The sequence below is a fragment of the Oenanthe melanoleuca genome, chromosome 8 (assembly GCF_029582105.1).
Source record: "Oenanthe melanoleuca isolate GR-GAL-2019-014 chromosome 8, OMel1.0, whole genome shotgun sequence".
Taxonomy (NCBI): domain Eukaryota; kingdom Metazoa; phylum Chordata; class Aves; order Passeriformes; family Muscicapidae; genus Oenanthe; species Oenanthe melanoleuca.
Window position 1 is genome coordinate 10,890,037 of NC_079342.1, and position 14,368 is coordinate 10,904,404.

At 35.8% G+C, this 14,368-nt stretch overlaps 1 protein-coding gene across 4 annotated transcripts in view; it reads right to left on the bottom strand.

Annotated features, from left to right (window-relative positions):
- FNBP1L (formin binding protein 1 like) overlaps positions 1-14,368 on the bottom strand; it is a 58,286-nt gene that overhangs the window by 28,534 nt on the left and 15,384 nt on the right. The gene's annotated exons all lie outside the window — the stretch shown is intronic.

Below are 14,368 nucleotides of genomic sequence, written 5' to 3' on the forward strand. Positions count from 1 at the left end.
TAAGAGACAGCTCACAGAAGAGATGCCTGGCATCTTCATCAGCTTTGAAACACAAGAAATTATAATTTCCTTGGATACAAAAAATTACTTTCACTCTTAGGATTACCTACTGAAATAAAAATAACAAATTTTAGCAGCATGACTTAACTGGGTGTAGTCTGCATATCAAAAATATTTATTAAATCAGAACTATATACACAGCCCATGACCAGCTCTAACAGGAAAGTCCAAAGAAAGCAAACCTGTCCTTAGTAATCAAGACAGTTATAGCAAAGTAAAAGCACAAAACAAAAAGAAGAAACAGTAAAAAATAAACTACATTTAAAAAAAAAAAAAAAGTTGGGGAATTTTTAATACATTAAACCATCTTCAAAACCAATCTTTCACTGCACTCTGTACTGATCAACAGGTGGAGGATATACTAATTAGGGTAAGTTGAGAAGTCAAAAAGCAAGTGGAGATATGGGGTTTAAGAATTAGGCAGGAGAAAACAAAGGTACAAAATACCTAGCAAACATTTTCAGTCTAACATTTACTTGCATTTTATGCTGCAATAAGTGAAAAAAATTCAAGGATTTTCAGCTTACAGCAGCATTTAAAATTAGCAGTTATTTAGTAATCCAAAAAGACAAGTAACTGGAACATCAAAGCTTGTGACCTGTAGAGGCTGAATCCAAATACATTTCATAGTAAACTTAATAAAAAGCAGAAAAATAAAAAAGCTAAGGAAGCAATTAAGTTCAAAGTTTAACTAACACAAAAAATGCTCTGAAGGCTGTTTATCAGAGGGTATCGCTTGCAGACTCAGTAGCTTGCCTGAACCTAATGAATGATGTAGGCTTCTAGCATTAGCAATTTAAGTTCAATTTCAACAAGCAGCAGGATGATCTACAGCTAAATCAAAAATGCTATAAAATGTTGCAAGGCCTAAGACTCAAGGAACATGCATTCACTTAAAGAGATACCAGGTGAACACAACTATAGAACCAAGGAAAATAGAAATAACGTAACAAGATTCAGGTTGCTCTCAAATGTTGCCTTACAGGTCCCAGTATCCTGCAGCAGGGACTAACAACCACAGCCATTAGTGCCTGAACACTTCAGCCCAATGGCATGCAAGTACTGCCACCCAAAAGGATCCCTCCTGTTCTCTCCACCCAAATCACAACCACTTTTCCTGATGTTTCACCACAGAACCACAGACACAGCCGAGAGATGGGAAAGGGACCGAAGACAAGATTTCAATGTATTTGGGAAACTATGGCCTGTATCTAACATTATTCTGATATGTGCTCTTTGCACCAACTGGACATTTCCACTCAAAATATATCAAATAAAGTGACATTTCTGCTGCTGCTTTTAGAGAAGCTGCACATGCATTGTTTGAGTGTGGGAATAGGGAGACAATTACCAGGCTGTGGCGTCAAACCACATTTGCAAATATGCATACAAATACATCAACCTCAAGAAGCCTTTCTTTTTTATCCTCTGCTCATTTGTGCAATTACTCTTACAAAATTAACCTAGCATCCAAAAGTAGCCTGTAAAAGATGCTTTTGGCATGAAGTCAATACCTAATACCATTAAAAAGAACTGACTTCCTTCAGCACACAGCAGAACAAAGCCTTTGCTGTCCTACTTAAGCTCTTTAGACCACAAAGCTCTCATTTGCTGCTAAGGTTTAATTAGCATTAGGGAACACCAAATTACTTATGTTTCCAAACATGCAACCAGAGACAGTTGCTTTCCAAATATTTTTTGAAACAAAAAAGGACTCCACTGCTCAAACTTCTTTCAAGATCTGCTATTAATATGAAAATTACGTTTAACAATTTATCATGCTTTACTACAAGGATTTCATCACTAGTCACATGACAAAAATTTCTTATTCCTCTTCTTCATCTGATTCTAGAAACATGAACAGTACATTCTGTGCAAAGACAGCTTTGTCGGATTATCCCACAAGCTTCACAAGTTTTCAAATTCTCTATAAACAATAAACCAGTGAATAAAAGCCGGCAGACACAAGAATCATCTTACACTGTTCTGTAAAACCACTGAGATAATGAGCAAAAGATAAAGGCAACATCAATGAATAAGCAAAAAGGACCAGCCTTTTCAGAAGGGCTTCCAGAGGGGAGTCACAAATTCCCTCATTTATTTTCAATCTCTCTCCTGAAGCTCACATTTGAGCTCTGGGCCTCGATTAAGCCAGAAGTTTCCTTTTTGTACCAGTAAACAGCAAATCTTCCAGACCACTACAAAGGAAATCAAACTAATGCACCAAGATATAAGTGATGTCTTCAGTGGAAAAAAACAATGGTCAAAAATCAGACAATGCTGTACAGACAAGTAAACAGAACAAATAGTTCCAACAAAATTTAGGTCTATAATTTAAAATAAATATATCAGTGTATTAATCTGGCTAGCTCCTTTATAAGAGATATGAAAACTGCATTAATTAGAGATCAGCAAAAGGTTATTTAAAAAAAAAATCACATCCTACAATATCTGTCTATCTACGCCTTGATAAGAAGTATGTTCTCAACAATATTTCCAATCAAATATATATTGCTGCTTGTCTAGTAACTGCCCACACTCCTGGGCAGCTGAGCAGACAATTTTTGTAAAGAACTTTATTAAGACTGCAGCTGACTATTATTAAAGTGCTTAAGGTCAGCAGTGGATGGTGGCCCTACACAGAAATCGCCCACTCAAATGCAGAATGTAGTCTAAAATGTGTCCATTACAAACAAACAAATCTGACACTTGACAAGAAGTTTGTAGTAGGTCAAAAGAGACTATTCAAAAACAAATGTCACCTACCTAAATTCTACTTCCAGATTATTTACTGGAACCCAGATAAATGTTATAAACGCTCCAGGTCTGCAGTTCTAAACTTATCATGTGTTTGCAGACACCAAGAGGCTTTACAAAAACAGCAGCTGAAGCATCAAAGCCAAGAGAAAAACTGACTCAAACCTGCACTCTAGACAAAACACTCTCCTGGGTTAAACTTGAGATCTGCTCTCCTCCTCTTACCAACACTTGCTTTTTCTCCAAACAAGCCTCAAGAACCAATAAAAATAAAAGCATGGGAGACCTCTTCAGAGGGATGAGCACAAATACTGGACGTTTAGTCTTCCTAAAGCTACCAGTCCAGACACTGGACTAGAGTGGGAGTTTCAAATAAAAGGCATTGAACAAGATGGAGATTTTTAAGGGGATGTTCCCAGCTTTCATCAATTTCACAAGGCAACTCTACTTGCATTTAAAGCTAGGATTGTGGTAAAAAAAAATCCTCCTGTTTCACTAATTTATTCCTTTACAATATGTAAACTAGCTAACTGCATTAACACAAATTGCCTTCAAATTAGTTTCCCATTTCACTGATTTCCAGACAACACAGCTGAAAGTTTTAAGAATCGCATTAAACATTGAAGTACATTGACTTGCAAGTTTCAGAAACCTATCTCAATTAATTACATCTGCAATAGCTACTTAATAAAACATTTTATTTGAAATGTGGATACTTTGCATTAATTATTCTACCATCATTTTATTCCCTATTGACTCAATTGAACATCATTACTTCCATACTTCTGTCTGGCCACAATTTTAGTCTGCAGTTACTAAGTGATCTTATTTGCACTTTTGAAGCACTGGCTCAAGATGAGGCTTTTTTTCCCAATTCTTTGTTCTCCAGGCAGCACAGCCAGTTTAAACTTCCAAGTCAGTGAGTGGAAGATTAAAAACTCAATCCTATCTTTTGCTCTCTAAATTCCTAACACTCAATGCAGAGTTCAGAGCATGGAAAAGCAGCAATCAGGTCTTGGTTCGGGGAACACAAAAAAATTCAAAACACTTGGCATCCAAAAAGCCCCAGTGCATTTATGGATATAAATATATGGATATATATGGATATAAATGCTATATTTTATCATCACCTTATGAATAGCTATGACTTACTTAACCACACAACAACAAGTCCACAGAAAGCCAAGTGAGAAAATATGGGTGATTAGATAACTTAATACTAATCTTAGCAGTTCTTGTTTACTCAATTAATGCCCATGAGGGTTTATCAAATGAACCTGAATTATGGATAAATTTAAATGATAGGTTAAATTCTGCATAATGTCTTTTCTTTCCTGCATGAGCAACACTGCAGAAGAAAAAAAGACTGCTTCATAACACCCAACTCTATTCCAAGAAGTTAAATACTTTAAGTTACAAAACATTATAAAGAGACTATTAACATATTAAGATTTTATAAAACTCTTATTAAATAGCTGAATTATGAAACATTATGCAACTTGGTTTCTATTTTTAGATAATGGTAAAGGCCTTCAAATGATTCACTGTTTTACTTGGAAGTATCTTCAAGTAAATTTCTTTATTTCAAAAAACAAAACAAAATGCAAAAAATCTTGCAGTGTTTGTACAAAGAACTACCTGATGCGCTACATTAACAGTGACGGGAACCATAACCATCCACTTATATATTAATGAGAAGTTACCAGTATAATATACTATACTTTTCCTATTTGTCTTCAGGACAAGTTAATTATAAAATTGTATTTTAATTAGAGCATGTTACACTCATCTACTTCTGACAATACATTTCAGTTTCTCTTTGTGGATACCTCTTCACTGTCTGTTTTTGGTTTCTACTTTTGTCTCTATCTTTATGCATTCCTGCATCCTTTTCTATCTTAGGATAATAGCTCTTTTATTTTACTGTCTGAACTGATTATCATTTCTCTGTATTCCTGCCTGTTTGTTTTCATAATTATCAATTTGGTTTGGTCTTTCTTCCTTCCTTCCAACTGCAATGTGCTTCTTCCTAACAGGCAGACAAAAGCTGCCTCCAGTACTTTATCTTTTCAAAACACCCTATTAGCTTCACCTTTAAAAACTAATAAAGAGCTGTTTTCATATCAGGAACAAAAAAAAAAAAAAAGCATTTTGCTTTTCTGCTTTCTATGAGTTCTGGATTGTAGCTCCAGACTAATCTGTAAATTATACCTCATTCCTCTCTGAAAACAATCTAGGTATTACAGTTAAGAGAGAGGAAAAAATGTGCTGTGAGCAAACTTAAAGGCTAAGTATTTTACAGACTAAAAGATTAATATCAATTAGAAGTTCAGGGCAGCAACATCAAAAGCCATAGTGACACTGGAAATAAAACAGAGGCACTCAGATTAAGATGAGAAAAAAGTTACATGTTCATAACATACATTAAACAGTACTTCATATTTTAATTTCATATCAAAATGGAAGTTCACTATAGATTGTACAGGCATGTGTAAAGGATACTATGAAGAAAATCTGCTTGTCTTTTTGAGACATGAAAAGAAGAAAAATACCTAAACAGAATTTCTGAAGAGTTTATAGGTTGACCTTCAGGATATGGAGTTACTCTGCTTGCAAAAATTAAGACACTGGTATTAGCAGTACACTATGTTGTAGCTTGAAAATATTTAAGAGAGAAACTCTGCTAGAAATTCACAGTGTTTAATATGCAAAAGGAAAACACTAGGAATTTTAAAAATCACTTTTAGCTGGACAAAAGAGTACTTTTCTCTGAGGAATAAAGAATTAATAAATTCATAGTATCAACACAGTATGAAAAATCTATTTGCCTGTTAAGCTTTAGCATATAATCTTAAAAAGTAGTATCACTTCCAACTTTAATTTTAAAAAGTCAATTTCTACTATTAGAGAAACATTTGCATGATAAAGTGAGCAAAAACGCTCAAAAAAAGTACTGAACCACTGGAGATCCAGCCATGCTGGAAGATAATGTATACAGCAAGTCAGCTTTCTAAAGCCAAGCCAAAAATGGAGAGCTGCAATTGAGGAAGAGAATGACAAAGACTGGTTTTGTCCATAAAGATGTTCCCAGACCAGCAGCAAACGAACTGCTCTGGAAACTCTAAATGAAAGTCAGGTCTGGCAGGAGGGGATGTCTTGCTTGAGACCTAACAACTTCCCAGATGTGACACATTTAGTTTCCAGGAAAGAGCAGGAATTTGCCACAGACAGAATATTGTGGAAACATTTGTGACCGCTTTTGAAATGAGCAGCCATAATTACAAAAGAATCAAGTTCTGCTTCTAGAGATTTGCAGATCAGCTGAACATTGGAGATTACAGCTGTGCTCCCCAGTTCACCCATGCCACTGAATGGATCAGTTGGACTAATCATTGGACTTTACCAGCAATAGTTTCCTACCAGCAGAGCAAACTGATTGAAAAAGTTCATAGCTGGGACACTGAACACCAATGTTAAGAGGAAAAGAACACACTGCAGCACAGGGTATCTCACCAACCACTCCTATTTGTCCTGTTAATGAATAATCTCCAGAATTCTTCAGTGAACAGACGGTCACATTCATAAGAACCAGATCAGCGTATTTACCTCACTGCATCATGATGCAAACTTAAGTAAGGAAAATGTCACTTCACAGTAGTACTACAGGTCTGCTCTCTTTTTCACATCATGCTTATTCATGAACAGGTTCTTCACTGTGGGGGTGTATCAGCTATAACACCTTCACCCACAAGCAAGGAAGGAGGCAAGTACTGTGTCCCAAGCAGTCAGAATGGACTCCCTTACCACCATCACTTGAGAAAAATACATACACACACTTATATGAAGTATCACTAGAACACAAGCATACATAAAATATAGACCAGGAAATCCCACTTTGCAAACAGGATCAGAACCCACTCACTTAGTTTTCAAACATCCCCTTAATTTCATTCAACTTTTAATTAGAAATTCTTTTAATGAAACTTAGCCAGACTTTTTTCACATGTGTTCTTAATAGAGACTGTTAGAATATTTGAGTCTTATGTGCATTTGAACCAAAGCTTCATTCTGAAACACATTCTATTTTAACTTTAATTCCCACACTAACTTAAAACAGACCGTTTTCTGTTCATCTCCATCCAAGACAATAGCAGATCACAAACCATATATTTTCAAGCATTATTGGATTAAAATAGTTGCCATCTTAACACAGGGGCAGTATTACACTTGCCTCGTATATACAAAAGATATAATTATGTCCATTCCCCTAAACACCAAGAAATCTTATTTTCACCATAGCCAAGCCAAAAAAACAGGCATTTCCTGAGTCTTCTGGGAATAGCTGAAGGTTGTTAATAAACTGACTGAAGCCTAAGTACATTTTAGTCCTAGTTATGTCACTTGAAAGAGGAGACAGGAAGACTATGTTTAACCCTAAAAGAAGTAAGTGCGATACCATGCATCACAGTAAAAAAAATGCTACTACTGTTTGTACAATGTTTAAAGATATTGTTGCTCATTGTGAGAAATGTCTGGAGAAAATCCCATCTTTTCCAGTAACACTATGTATCAATGAAGCAGCAGAATACTGAATTTGCTGTATGACCAACAGCCATGTGAGGCCTCATGTGAAACAGAAGTTCTGTGCAAAACCAGCACATTTACTGCATAATTAATGGTAGCCTACAGAAAATCTGCAAGAACAAATTATCTGGCTTTGAAAACACTGATGCAATACTTTAATTTTAGAAAAATTGTATGATTGTAAGTAATCATTTAGTTCTTCAGTTGCAAAATATTATTACGTGACTTGACACTACATCCAAGGTGAATGTTTTAGTGTATGACTAAAGAATCCTTGCTGAAACTACTGAAACCTTTCAAAACTTTTAAATGCCTCTCCACCAACTACAGATACTTCCACAATATTATTAAAAATGCATCCACAGGAGACTGATGGAGCAAGCAACTCTGACACTCCCCAGTTCTTGCACATGTGACAATCTATTTCTGCATTCTGGAGGATCTGTTTTTTCAAAACTTGTAGAAACAAGAAAAGAATCTCACCTACTGATAACTTCTTCAGGGAAGAGTTAAATTCCTGCTCTGGCCAGTCTGTCATAGCATCCAACAAGCAGAGTATGCACTGGTTTTTTTCCTCTCCATGCACTAAGGGAGTGAACAGTGTGCCCAAGACAAGAAGAGAGTAGTCTCGATGTTACAAAGCGAGGCAATAGGGGAAAGATAGAAGGTTGGCACATTATTACAGAATATTACAGAATATTACAGAACACCTAGATGCCCTACATCACAAATTCAGAAAACAAGGTCCACCAGCTCTGCATGTGTACATACAACTCTGTATAAATTGTATTACAACATGTCCAGCTGCAATACCATGAGACTCAGCTTCAGTGAGTTTTACTGCACTGAAATGTGACATTAAAAATAACTTAGTTTGCATATTACTAAGAGGCTATTCTATAAATTTCGGTACAGTTTAGAACTGTAACACAGTCACACCTCTGAACTTCTCAAAAATCCAAGATGCCTGATACAAATTTAAAACAAGGAAGTACTTTCTGCCAGATGGGGGAGGAGAAAAAGAAGGGAGAGCTGCAACTTCCCTCTCATCCAAATATCACTTCCTTGTATTTATCTGCTCAGCTATTAAGTACACTGTAGGATACAATTTTCAACTGACTTAAAAATTATAAACTATTTAACAAGTATGATGGAGAAATCCCAGGCAAACAACTGAATTTAGTGTGTGTCATACTGAAAAGATGCATTTTTAGGCTTTATCTCAATAGAACAGTCAGAAAGAAAAGAAGCTATCTAGTATGAGTTGAATAATATTGTTTATGATTCTGACAACTAGGACAAATACAGGGTAAAAATATCTATACAGAATCCAGGCACTGAATATCATCAGTAGAACTTCATTTCAACATAGAGAGCAAGGTATATCCATGGTATATTCCTTAAAACTTTCCTCATATGTATTTAATGAAGGTGTACATTATTTAGAATCTTAAATTCCTGTCAACAGTTTCCTAAAAAATGCATTTCATTACACTATTTCTACACAGCAACTGAAGTGAACAATGAATTCATAAAATAAAACTTACAGCACACGAATATAACAAAATATAACATATCCTGCTCTTAACTTCTAGTTAGTTTCTCACAATAGGTGTAATTACAATACCCAGTAAACCTATAAGAACTTGGTACAGGAATGCTTATAACATGAATTTTTTAGCTCTAAGCAGAGACCCAGACAAAACCTCTTCATTCTGCATAGCTCTGATGAACTCTCTCAACTACTCTTCTATATGTAGGAAGCTAGAGTGAATGCAGCTGGAATATGAGAAGGTATTTCCTAGTGTTATTTTTAGCTCCCATCAGACAGACTTAAGACAAAGGCATAAACCTTACATTTGTTGCTACTGATATTCAAAAGATACAACTACACCTACATAGCTTGTAAACAAATATTTGCTCTTCTGAAACACTCAGAGCAAGATACCTATACAGAGGTATTTTGATCAGCCCTTCAATTTTATTGAATTAAATCATTAGCCTTTTATGGTGTAGGATGGGCTGCACATACTAACAGAGTTAATCACCACGGACTGTTCTGAGCACACTCCCCACTAAAAGGGAGCAGAAACTGTTCAGTACTTCAGAAAACCAGAGATCACAGGACCAGTTACATAAATAGTTACGGAACTGGAAGGCTGTTAACTGATTTGCCATATGCTGTTTGTTTTGTCAACCCAATGAACAAGAAGATTTTTCTGTAACAAGTCCTACCGTAAAGTGAACTTCCATTTCCAGTATCACCTGTGAATACACTTCAGTATTTAAGAGAAAGGCTAGATAAGCCACATCTTTTTCACAGATATCTTGCTAATGACAGTAAATACTTTTCAATATTGACTATAAAACCAGATCCATACACTTAATAAGAAATTAACGTGGCAGTAAATTAGAGCCTGCATCTATTCTTTGGAACATTATTTCAGACACAGATAAATACCCTGACAGAAAACAAACCGAACATACACACAAACCCCCAAAACAACAAAACAACACCCAAATACAAAAACCCAAAACAAAATGAAAACCAACACCATTCCCCACGTCCTTTATTTGCAATGGAATCTACTGTACTCATTGTTTTTGAGGCAAAATTTGTAGTAACATTAACATAACTGAATAAAGAATTTAAACTAAAACCAGATGTTATTACTGGCACCTTCAAAACAGTGGAATTTTTCAAGATTTTGTGATTCAGATAACATTAAAATGTAATGCAACTGTGCCATGTATCAGTTTCTCTCAGTTTTTAAGCTATGACCCTAGAAATACACAGAAAAGTCCTCCTATATTTCAGCCTTCAGAATCATAACCTGCATTGTAAGAGTAACATTATTCATAAAACATTTATTTCTAGTAGAAATGTACTTCCTCTGATAAATCAAATTGTACAAAAACACACACTGTTTCCCTGGGTTAACAAGGTATTTTTCCTTAAGTTACAAAGGGAACAAGAAGGGTGATGTAATCTAATCATAACCATAGGCACTTCCATTAAAAATTATAGTTTCAAACAGATAAAACAATCCTATTACAGCATATTTGGACACTGAAGTCACATACACAAAAGCTGAGTACAAACTACAGTGCTCTGAAAACCCACACTTTTGAATTGTCATAGCCAGGTTCCTCATTCTTTCCAAAACATGTACAAAGTCCAGACTCATAACAGCTTATTTTTCATACTGTTTCTGTGATCCAGCATATTAAAAAGACAGTGGGGTCCATAAATACATTCTGCACCACTTCAGGAGCTCCATACTGAAAGCAAGCAAATTTACAGCATTATCAGTGCTAGTACTTCTGAAGCAAGATGAATAGTACCCACATTCAGGACAGAAATGAACATGAACGATGGGGTCACAATGGTAATAGTGACACCAGATCACATCGATTTCTTTTTGAGAGTCAAATTAACAGTCAATGTAGAAATTAAAAGGTACTTCATCAGAAGCCTACCTTCTTCTATAACTTCCTTCCTGACTAAACATAGAAGGGTATTCACTCTAAAATCCAGTGGAGATCTGAATGGTACAGATGGACAAGCACCAAATCTCAGTACTTTCTATCCCTGACTGGACTTTGAGGTTCAAAACTGGACCCAGTATTTTCAGTTTATTTCTCAGTGACCTGCAGGAAGGGGCAGTTGCCTCCTGGCATCAAAGCTGGCAGGAGAGGCCAATCCTCAGGGCTGTGCAGCCCTTCAGAAGGGCCTCCACAGCTGCAAGAAGGGCAGGGAAGAACCACCTGGATTTTACAGAGGCAAATGCAGGGTCCTGCTCCTGGGCAGCAATAACCCCAGGCAGCAGCACAGGCTGGGCTGAGCTGTTGGAGAGCAGCTCTGCAGAGGGACCTGGGGCTCCTGGGGCAATGGGCAGACACTGATGCACAGAAGTTCCACCTGAACACGAGGAAGGACCTCTTCACTGGTAGGGTGACTGAGCACTGGAACAGACTGACCAGAGGGTGTGGAGAGTCTCTCACTGGAAATATTCCAGAACTGTAACAATGCAATCCTGGGCAGTGTGCTCTGGAATGACCCTGCCTGAGCAGGGAGGTTGGACTGGATGACCCACTGTGGTCCCTTCCAACCTTACCCATTCCATGACTCAGTGACTGAAACAGAAGCATCTTTGCCAGTCTCCCCCTCTCATGATTTCTCAGGAATTTTAATTCTTCTAGCCTACTTTTTTTCAACTCTTGTTCATCCATACTTCCCTTTTAATTCCTTCTTTAAGCCTCTTTTGCACTGCTTACCCTTCTGACATAACTTCACTGTTTACTCCAAAAGCAGATACTGAGAAAATTCTTCCTGCCTTAATAAAGAAATACTGTGGGAACCCAATTTAACAGCAGCATTTTAAACACTGTGTTAATTCTATACTCCGTGCCAAGCATCTTGTTCCACTGATCACGGACACAGAAAAACTACTACTGTAAAAAATAATTACTAGGTTTCTTTCCTAATGGCCTTTCAGTATTACCAAATCAGAAATAATAAAGAGCAAAACTGTGAAAAAGTGCTCAATGATACACCGCAGATGTAGTTCAAAATTCAACTGCAGCAAATTACTACAGTAATTTACTACAAATTCATTATGTAGAATCATAGAATGGCTTGTTCCAAAGCCCCTGCATAGGCAGGGATAGCTCCCACTAGACCGGGTCACTCAGGCTGGCTCAGCCAGCCTGGCCTTGCATCCAGACTTTTGTACTTGAACTTTCCTTTTAAAAACCTGTTCTACCCAAAGAATCCTGTGAAACTTAACACCCATTATTGCCTACTGACCTGGAGGTAGAGAAAAGAGGAGGCAGTCTTTTGTCACCTAGAGATAGAACCTCTCCTGGTTTTTATGTCATTGCTACACCACATTCATTATGTTCCTTATGGCAAACCTAATTATCTGCAATTTCATTCTTCAACATGAAGTGCTACTAACATCTTTACTAAGCACTCATTTCACTAAGTCTGCATGGAATCAAAATAGCAAAATATTAACCAACAAGGGATATATCTCTGTGAATAACCAATGGTCTAGAAACTGACAAAGAAACACTAAAGAAATTCTGAAACAGCCTCAAATATTGAATAAAATATGACACAATGAGAAAACCAAAACTCATTTCTTTCATACTGAATAAAACTGTTATATCTTTTATTACACTGACTATAAAACTGAAACCATCTAATTGCACATGGGAGTTTCAACTTTGCTTTTAACATTGCTAGCTTGATTAAAAAACACTGAAAATTGATGTTTCATATCTGGGGAGCCTTCACATTACATATCTTAGCAAAAACATTTAAAAATCAGTGATTTAAGCATGCCAACTTGTAATCAAAAACACACTATGACTCTGTGGTAGAAAAAATGAAAGCAAATGCCTTTTCCCCAAGTATCTCTTTATTTAGTTTTTATCTCGATACGAATCATTGTGTAAAACCATGCATATCTTTTAGAAAGAAAATTAATAAATTAAATGTAATTAACTTAATTAATCTGTAACAGTATTCTGGATTCAGTGCATCTTTAGCATATAATGAAAAATTAAAGACAACAGTCAACTACTTTTTTTCTGAAGAAAACTATTTGGAAAGGAAACTACTTGATACTACTGTCCCCATTAGCCTCAGAGAAATACTAAATATTTAAAACATTCAAAAGATCATTTATCGAAATATATTTGACTAAATTTTGAGTGTTCTTCTTATGGTATCACACCATATCACAAAACAGTCACAGACAGCTTAAAATGTTAAGAATATGCAAAATTATTACACTTTTATGGGAGCAGAACACACACACATTTAAAAAAACCACATGGTTAATTGTGAAAACAATATTTGTTTTCATATCATAAAAAAGCATTAAATAAATATTTTAACAATAAACTGAAATACATTAAGTATTTTGCACCAAGATTAAGTGTATCCACTACCCAGTTACAAAGCAAAACAGTAAACTGAAACAAAAGCAGCAAAACTGGATAAAGTAAAAGTTGAGAATATATTATCTTAATTTGTCAGCAGTACCCTGAAACAGCACTTGAGCCATTACATTCTGGAGAGACTATACAATACACTTACCACAACATCTGTACAGTCAATCACCTCTGATTTCTGAATCTATCTTTTTACAACTCTAAGGTATAAACTAGTAATAGCTTTTCACAATAAACAGGTGTAATAGGTAAAGAACAATAACAAAAAAAGTAGATTCCCAGAAACTACAGCAGAAAACTGAGTATTAATTAAACTGGGCCACAACATCAATAAATACACCACTAGTAGGCAAATACTGACATGAAATCAGACACATAAAACTGTGGAGAAAATACTGAATAAAAGTGTTTTTCCAAGATGTAACTTAGGATGCTTAATATTAATGTAGGGCAACCTACACCAAATATAATTCAAATAAACTATTTGCAGCTGAAACAGTAAGCAGTTCCTAGCCAGATGAATGAAATTGGTTAAGAAATAATACTTTTTGTGCCATCTGGTATTGAACACAATTTTACTGGAAATGTATTTTAATATACTGTCCTTAAAGCCAAAAGATTGTGCTTAAATGAGCAGTTTATGAGATTATCTAAAACATATTTGCCATTGTTTCCACTCAAAAAAGTTAAAGCTATGACAGCAACTGAAAAGGATTCCTCAAATGGAAATGTCAATTATGAAAGCCTTCTGAAACATCAACATGAAAGCCTTCAGCAACACCTCTACAGATAGCTGCAGATGTTTTATACCATGTTATAGAGATGATAAACACAGATCATACAAAGCCCAGAAGAAAACTGCACACATCAGAAAGCATGTTGTACCTCAGAAGACGGCCTTACAAATAATTTTGTGTAACTCTTCTTTGTTAACTTGCCATCCTCTTTATCCATCTCTTTTCCTCATAAAATAGAACTTAATACTAAGCAGAATACAGAAGCT